Genomic DNA, 8,441 nt, shown 5'->3' with positions numbered 1-8,441 from the left:
TACTCTCAATCTCCTGTCTCAACCTTCTGAGCCACTGGGATTTCATGCATGTGCCACCATGCCCAGCTTCTTCTCAGTTGGTGAGCACCTGGTATGATACCTTATCTCAGAAAATGTGAATACTGCAATTAACATGGCCATGGAAGTATCTCTTTGGTATGCTGATTTCATTTCCATTGTATATCTACCCATAGTTTGGATGGCTGGATTATATGCTAAATCTATTTTTAATTTTTTTGAGACACCTCTATGTTTTTCATATTGTCTGCATAAATTTACATTCCTGCCAACAATGTATAAGGACTGGGCACTATGGTATCCCTCTGTAATCCTAGCAGCTCTGGATGCTGAGGCAAGAGGATAGCAAGTTCAAAGTTAGCATCAGCAACTTAGCCAGGCTTAAGCAATTTAGCAAGATCCTGTCTCTAAATAAAAATTTTAAAAAGGGGAGGGGATATGTGTTGAGAACCAGTGGAGTCTGTATGGCCCCTGGCATTTTGCCAACAGTATTGATTGACAGGCGAGGCATTACTATCCACCTCTGCCGCTACTTTTGAGTTCTGGCACTACTTTCGAGCTCTCCTGGGGATTTCCAGGGATTCCCCGAGAGTTCCCATTGGTTGGGGAAGTGCAGGAGGAGGGTTTTCCGGAGGAGATATTTCTAGCTGTGGGGTTCCTGGAGGAGCTGCGTGGGATTCGGGAGATTTCCCCAAGAGCGTGTGTGAGGTTTTTTCTTGCAGTTCAAAAATAAAGTTTGTTCCTGCTTCAGGGGCTCGTGATTTGTGCCCAGCAAGACTGCGGCAGATATGGTTTAGTAGTCAACCACGGATGGGTTCTATTCTGCCATAAAATAAATAAATAAATAAAAATCATGACATTTTCAGGTAAATAAATGGAGTTGGGGAATATAATGTTAACTGAAATAAGCCAATCCCCAAAAAACAAAGGCCAAATATTTTCTTTGATATGAGGATACTGACTCATAATGGAGATGGGAGTGGGAGTGTGGGAGAAATGGAGGAACCTTAGATGGGGCAAAGGGAGGGAGGAAAAGGAAAAGGGGAAAGGGGTAGAAATTATGGTTGAATGAGTTAGACATCATTAACTAAGTACATGTATAAGACATGAATGGTGTGAAAATACGTTGTGAATAACCAGTGTCCTAAAAAATTATGCTCTATATGTGTAATATGAAATTAATTGCATTTTGCTATCATGTCTAACAAATTAGAATAAATAAGCAATTTAATTTTTTTAAAAAGAGAACATATAAGTTCCTATTTTTCTCATCTTCATCAGTGTCTGACATTTCATTTTTGATTGTTTTATAATAACTATTCTAACTTTGGTAATGTGATATCTCCTTCCAGTTTTTATTTGCAATTCCATGATGGCTGGTGATACTTAGCATTTTTTCATGTTTTGTTAGTCATTTGTATTTTTCTTTCGAAAAGCAAATATTCAGGTCATTTACCCATTTTGTTTAATTTTTTGTTGTTAAGATTTTTGCGTTCCTTATATAAAGATACTTTCCTTGTATTCTGAATATTAAACATGTCTCAGATGTATAATTGGCAAATATTTTTTTCCAAAACTGCAGGTTGTTTCTTCACTTATTTATCATTATTGCTTTGCTGTGCAAAAGCTTTTTAGTTTGATATAATTTATCATTTTCTACATTTTGATTCTTGTTCTTTTAGTGTCTCCACAGAAATGTCACCCCTTAAATTGGTGTCATGAAATGTTTCTCCTAGGTTTTCTTTTAATAGTTTCAGAAGTTTAAGTCTTGTATTTAGGTTCTTGGTCCATTTTCAGTTGATTATGTATGGGGTAAGAAAAAAGCTCAAATTAATTTTGTGCATGTAGATATTCACTGTTCCCAGCACCATTCATTTAAAAGGGTGTCCTTTTTTAAAGCATATTTGGTAACTTTGTTAGGAATTTTTTGGTTGTAAATGTGTGGATGTATATCTGAAATTTCTCTTCTGTTGCACTCATTTATATGTCTCTTTTTAAACCAATAACATACTGTTTTGCCTGTTTTGCTTATTATACCTCCATAGTATAATTTAAGTCCTGTTATGATATTTCCTGCTCAACTTTTCTTGCTAAGGATTGCTTTGTCTATTCTAGGCCTCTTAGTTTTCCAAATAACTTTCATGATTGATTTTTATATCTCTACGAGGAACATCAATGGGATTTTAATAAGAATTGCATTGAATTTGCATAGTGTTTTTGACAGTATGGCCCTTTTGGCAAAATTAATTTTGCCTATCCAAAAACATGGGAGATCTTTCCATCTAAAGTCTTCTTCAATTAATTTCTTTATTGTTATGTAGTTATAATTATAGAAGTATTTTACCTCTTTTGTTAGATTTGGTCTCAAGTATTTTTAGGCAATTTTGAATGGAATAGATTTCCTAATTTTTCTTTCAGATGATTCATCATTGATGTTTAGGAATACAATGGATATATGGTGTTAATCTTACATCGTGTTACATTGCTGAATTCATTTATGACTTTGAGAAGATTTCTGGTAGAGATTTTTGAGTCTTCTAAATATAGGATGATGTCATCAGGCAAATAATGATAATTAATCTCTTTAATATCCCTTTAATTTCTTTCTTTTGCCTGATTGCTCTGACCAGAGTTACAAGGACCATATTGAATAAAAGTGGTAAAAATGGACATGACTGTCACCACTAGAAGAAAATATAAGTACAATACTGCATAATGTTATCTAAGGAACTGTCTTCTTCAACAAGACTCCTAAAGCTCAAGAAGTAAAATCAAGAATCAGTAAACAGAAAAGTATCAAACCAAAAAGGAAATAATCAAGGGCATGAAGAGATACAGATGAGAAAACGTCTTTACCACCTGCACCTCAGATAGAGTATTAACCTCAAGATTATATAAAAAACTCAAAAAACTTCACACAAACACACATACACACACACACACACACACACACACACACATACACACACACAAATAATCCAAACAATACAATAAATGGGCAAAGGAACTGAACAGGTACTTCACAGAAAAACACATATAAATGTTCAACAAATATATGAAAAGTGTTCAAAATCTCTAGCAATTAGAAAAATGCAAATTAAAACTACACTGAAATTCTATCTTACTCCAGTCAGAATAGCAATTATCATGAATACAATTAATAATATATGTTGGTATTGGCTGCACAGAAACACACTACTGGACATACCGAGGGACCTGTGGTTTGGTAACCCAGTTGGGTTACCCCTAGAGCGTCTTTTGTCCGCTGTTCTTGCAAATTTGACAAAGGAGCATCATGGCTTCGAGTCACACTGTGTTGATGCGATTGGTAGCTTCAGCGTATTCTATTGCTCAGAAGGCAGGAACTATAGTTAAATGTGTTATTGCTGAAGGAGACCTGGGTATCCTGGAAAAGACCTCTGCAACAGACCTGCAGACCAAAGCTGACCGACTAGTACAGATGAGCATATGTTCTTCACTGGCACGGAAATTCCCCAAACTGACAATTATAGGGGAAGAGGATCTCCCTCCTGAAGAAGTGGATCAAGAGCTGATTGAAGATGGTCAGTGGGAGGAAATATTGAAGCAACCATGACCATCACAGTACAGTGCTATTAAAGAGGAAGACCTTGTGGTTTGGGTTGATCCTCTGGATGGTACCAAGGAATATACTGAAGGTCTTCTTGACAATGTAACGGTTCTTATTGGAATTGCCTATGAAGGAAAAGCCATAGCAGGCATTATTAACCAACCATATTACAATTACCAGGCAGGACCAGATGCTGTGTTGGGGAGGACAATCTGGGGAGTATTAGGTTTAGGTGCCTTTGGGTTTCAGCTGAAATAAGTCCCTGCCGGGAAACACATTATCACAACTACCCGATCCCATAGCAACAAGTTGGTTACAGACTGTGTTTCTGCTATGAACCCTGATGATGTGCTGTGAGTAGGAGGAGCAGGAAATAAGATCATTCAGCTGATTGAAGGCAAAGCTTCTGCTTATGTATTTGCAAGCCCTGGATGTAAGAAATGGGACACTTGTGCTCCTGAAGTTTTCTTACATGCTGTGGGAGGCAAGTTAACCGATATCCATGGAAATGCCCTTCAGTACAATAAGGAAGTGAAGCATATGAACTCCGAAGGGGTCCTGGCCACACTGAGGAATTATGTCTACTATGTGAGCCGAGTTCAAGAATCTGTTAAAAATGCACTTGTTCCTTAGAGAAAATTTTCATTTTTTTTAGTCCAAAGGACTTGTTTCTCAAAACAGTACATTTCAAAAACTGATTGAATGGAATTAGTATTCTACCTTTTTTCATCATTGATCAGTGATTTATAGTAGTTACTTAAAGATAGAGAATGGGGTTAAAAAATTTCGTTTTATTGGAGTCTAATACTACTTTGCCTTAGGCATGTAATAAATTTTGTGTGTCCTTTTGAAGCCAGATTTAAAGTTAGGTAGTCAGTGTAGTTAGATAAATTGGGTCTAATATCGAGTGAAATCTAAAATGGAGGCCATGCTCGGAATGACTCAGGGAAAACGCAGGACAACTCATGGAATGTTAATGAAGTCCTGAAAAGGCCCTAGGCCAAAGTCCACCTCAAAGAAATGTTAATGGAGCCCAGGAAACAGCCCCCAGCAAACTTGAAGGTGCTGACTCAGAAGTCCTTCCTGACCAGATTACTTCTTTGGCCCACCTGTGTCCCACCCCTCTTCCAACCTACATTCCATCACTGAAAGAACTATAAAAAGGGGAAAGAACAGCCCTTCCACGGATTCCCACCTTTTGGGTCCCCTTCTTCCTCCGGGAGAAGTCTTTTCTGCTGTCCTTTAATAAATTTCTAATTTCTACTCTGACCTTGCCTCGGCGTGTGCTTTCTGGTGTTATTCTTCAACATTGGGGAAGCAAGAACTCGTCACCGGTCAACAGCGGTTTCATATTGGAGGTCCCATACCGAGATTCTACACCGAGGTAAGTGCACGCACCCCATGTCTGTTTGAGGTGCATCTTTCTCTCTCTTTTTCTCTGGAGGGTAAGGTGGGCACCTGACAGCTACTTAAATGCAACTAGTGCAGCCGCCACTCTTCAAGACTCGGGTGAGAGGTTTCTCGGCCTAGGCAGCTCTTAATCACCTGTTCAATACAGAGCAGGCATGTTGGGTTCTGCCAAAGTCGCTTCCAACTTTTCTGTCTGGGCCCGGAGAGCAATTGGCGTGAGTACACGGTGTCCTGAATCCCGATCTGCCTCGGATGCATGGAGGTGGGGGGAAAAGTTTGGAACAACTGCGGAATTCTGGTCTGGGCTACTCTCAGACGATTCTTAAGGTTCCTTTCTCTTGAGCCTCCTCCCGACAGCCCCCAGGGGTATCTAGGGTGATCGGTAGATGAATGGCACTGAGGGAAAGCCCCAATCACATTTGCCTCCATATGGGTTACGCAACACTCCAAACCCCGCATCCAATCCCTCCTGGATGCGCCCCTTCCTTCACAGGTCAGAAATGTTAGCAATTCGGGTTGAGACTGAGAAAGGCATGAGATAATTAGTAAAATCTGACCAGGTTTCCTAAGGTGCATAGGTAACTTTCAATAGTCTGTTTTACCACCCAATGTTTAAAATGAGCTGTGCTCTCTTTAAGCTGCTAGAGAGGCATTTTTAGAATCAACTCCTCAGGTAATCTGCTAGTCTACAGAGCAAAGGCAACAAAAGAGAACATGTTTCTCTTTTACAATGGGTTTTTAGTGGCCAGGAGGATGCAGTAATGCCCTTAAGTCTGAATCCTCCCAGGGTCCCTGGCACAGGGCAAACTGAGACCCTAGCACTTTGCTAAAGGGGACCAGAAACCCCTTGGCAAAGCAAGGTGAGAGACGGGTTTTCTGGACCGTTTAGGAAGCTCAAACCTAGGGAGACGTCCCTAATGAGAACAGTTTTCTCTGGCGCAGCGTGGGCGCCTGAGTCCTGTTTTCTTCTCACTCAGATGGGAGCTTCTCTCTCTCCAATACGCCAGGTGCACCACTAGCCTGCATATTGAAAAATTGGGATAGTTTTGAACCTCAGACGCTCAAGACAAAGCGCCTCATTTTCTTGGCCTGGCCTCAATACAAACTCTGATGGAGAAACCTGGCCACCTGAGGGAAATATCAATTTTAATACAATTTTACAGTTTGATAAAATTTACAAAAAGGAAATGGTGTGAGGTGCTGTATGTTCAGATTTTCGTTGCTCTAAGAGAAAATCCTAAATTATGCCAACAGTGTAAAGTAGACTTAGCTATGATATCTGCTATGAAGAGAAAAAATCTTGGACTCACTGAGAAAAAAAATCAAGAGAAAAATTTGAGCTGATCAAAGTACATACCCTCTTCCCCCTTCAAGACCTAAGGCAGATAAAAACTGACCCTACTGGAAAAGTTAGGAGATATGCCAGATTGCCTGGGATTGGGTCTATCCAAAGGTGCTAATCCTGTAAGTAAAGGGGAGACTGAGAAACTCCCAGCAGCTGCCAGAGCCACCTTCGCTCTGGGGAATTTCCTCATTCTTTCCCTGCACTATAAGGATTACTCCACCTGAAGCAGAAAAGTCAGTCAAACTGAGGCCATTAATTTTATACCTATAGTTGCCCCTATGTGAAAACATCTGGTCCACTCATGGGGAAATCTATGGTGCCACTGATAGGAGTCATAATTAAATGGAAGTTCAAAACCTGGAGAGATATTTTCTTATCTAGTTGTCTGATTGTTTCTTGGGGATAATCTAGGCTAAATGTGTGTCTAAAAGATGATGTTTCATTGTAACATCTGGTATCTAAATGAGTTTGAAGCATTGCACAATCTTGCAGTTGAAAGTTAGGGTTAGGTAATTGTTTAGTTTGATTTCAGATAATTCATGCCAGAGAACTTAGATACTTAGGATAGAAAATTAAAAGAACTCTACTTCCAAGTTGGCAAGTAACTCCCAATCATTCAGTCTTATTTTTTCATCAATTTTTAACTGGGTAGCCTGAAAAGATTTCACTAGGTGTACCAGTGCATTAATTTGGGCAAGGATAGTAAATTATGATTTGGTATCTGTTCCCCTTAGTGTGTAAGATTCAGGAAAAGAAAATGTTGGATTGGGACGTTGGTCTGGCTTATTAAAATAACATTGAGTAGCAACAGTCTTGGAAATTTTTAAAGCTTAATTTTGGATATACATGGTAGTGTGTAGTTCTCTTTTAAAATTTTTTCAGGTGATTTAATGTAACTTAGTACTACTTTAGAGACTTCAGAACAAAGAAAGTGGCTTAATGATCCTGAAGGGATCTCTTCTGATGGTAGCTTTATATTATTAAGTAAGATCCTATTTTCAGTTTTGTGTGAGCAAGTTTTTCTAGTGTAGGAAAATGTAAAAGGAATGAAATTTTATGAATTGTATCTTAAACTTGTATCATAATTTTCAACATCCAAACCTGGAAATTATGACTTATGGCTAAAATGCCTTAGGCATGAGGTTTGTGCTCAGAATTCCAGTTTTCCCAGACCTCAGCCAGGACTTAAGCTGATATGCAAATAGAAGAAACCTGGAGCACTCAGTAGGACACAGATCTGAGGCCCCCCCAAAAAAGGGTAAAAGTGTCTTTTTTATGGGAACTCAAACTAGATTAAACCAAAGAGTAATTACAGGCCAGTCAATTTTTTCTAGGACTTTTGCTTTTTTCTTAGATTCTGTATTTTTTTGAGCTCATGATTTTGATCCTACAGACAAGTTAATGTTTTTCTGATAAGTTCTATTTTTGATCAACTATGGAGTTTTTAAACATTGCAATGAGATATCACCTGAGAAAGCAACAAGGCCTTTACTATTGTGTTGTGTTACACTCGTGTTACGTGTTGTATGTCAGTATGTCTGTGTGTATGTTCATATATCATGCAGTGATATAACAATTGACAGATGAGGAGCGCTCATGAAAAATTTTAAAAATGGATCCAAATATCTTTGACTCACGTGATTCAAATGGTTCAATTTAAATTAGGTAAACATATGAAAGTAAAGATGTCTTTAAAATTAAGCTTATAAGTTTTTCTAGGTGTTCAAAAATAAAACCTAAAAATGTTGATGTCGATAAAATAATCTGATTAAATTCAAAATTTACAAGTATTGTTTCAAAATGTGAACAGAAGGAGGTTAACAGATAAAAAAGAAACTAGAAGGTTCTAGGTATGGATTTAATAGAGGAAAAATGTGTTTCTGGATAAGAGTCTATATGATTAAGTAATTAAAAGAGTTTAAGTAAATGATATAAAGAAGGTCTGTGTAAGTTGCTTATAAGTGTAAGTTTTTGAGCAAGTAATCTTAAAGAAATTAAACAGCTGGTTAAACAAGTGTTATTGTTTTAGAGAATTGTGCTATGTTATCTCTTTAAAAGCTAAACTTGGTTAATATAAAC

General features: G+C 38.1%; 1 pseudogene; it reads left to right on the top strand.

Moving 5' to 3' along the window:
- Positions 1-3,239: 3,239 nt before the first annotated feature.
- Positions 3,240-4,240, top strand: LOC143380416 (3'(2'),5'-bisphosphate nucleotidase 1 pseudogene; annotated as a pseudogene).
- The last annotated feature ends 4,201 nt before the right edge of the window (positions 4,241-8,441 follow it).

Source organism: Callospermophilus lateralis, chromosome 14 (genome assembly GCF_048772815.1).
Source record: "Callospermophilus lateralis isolate mCalLat2 chromosome 14, mCalLat2.hap1, whole genome shotgun sequence".
In the NCBI taxonomy this organism is placed as follows: Eukaryota; Metazoa; Chordata; class Mammalia; order Rodentia; family Sciuridae; genus Callospermophilus; species Callospermophilus lateralis.
This window is presented reverse-complemented; position numbering and strand designations above follow the sequence as displayed.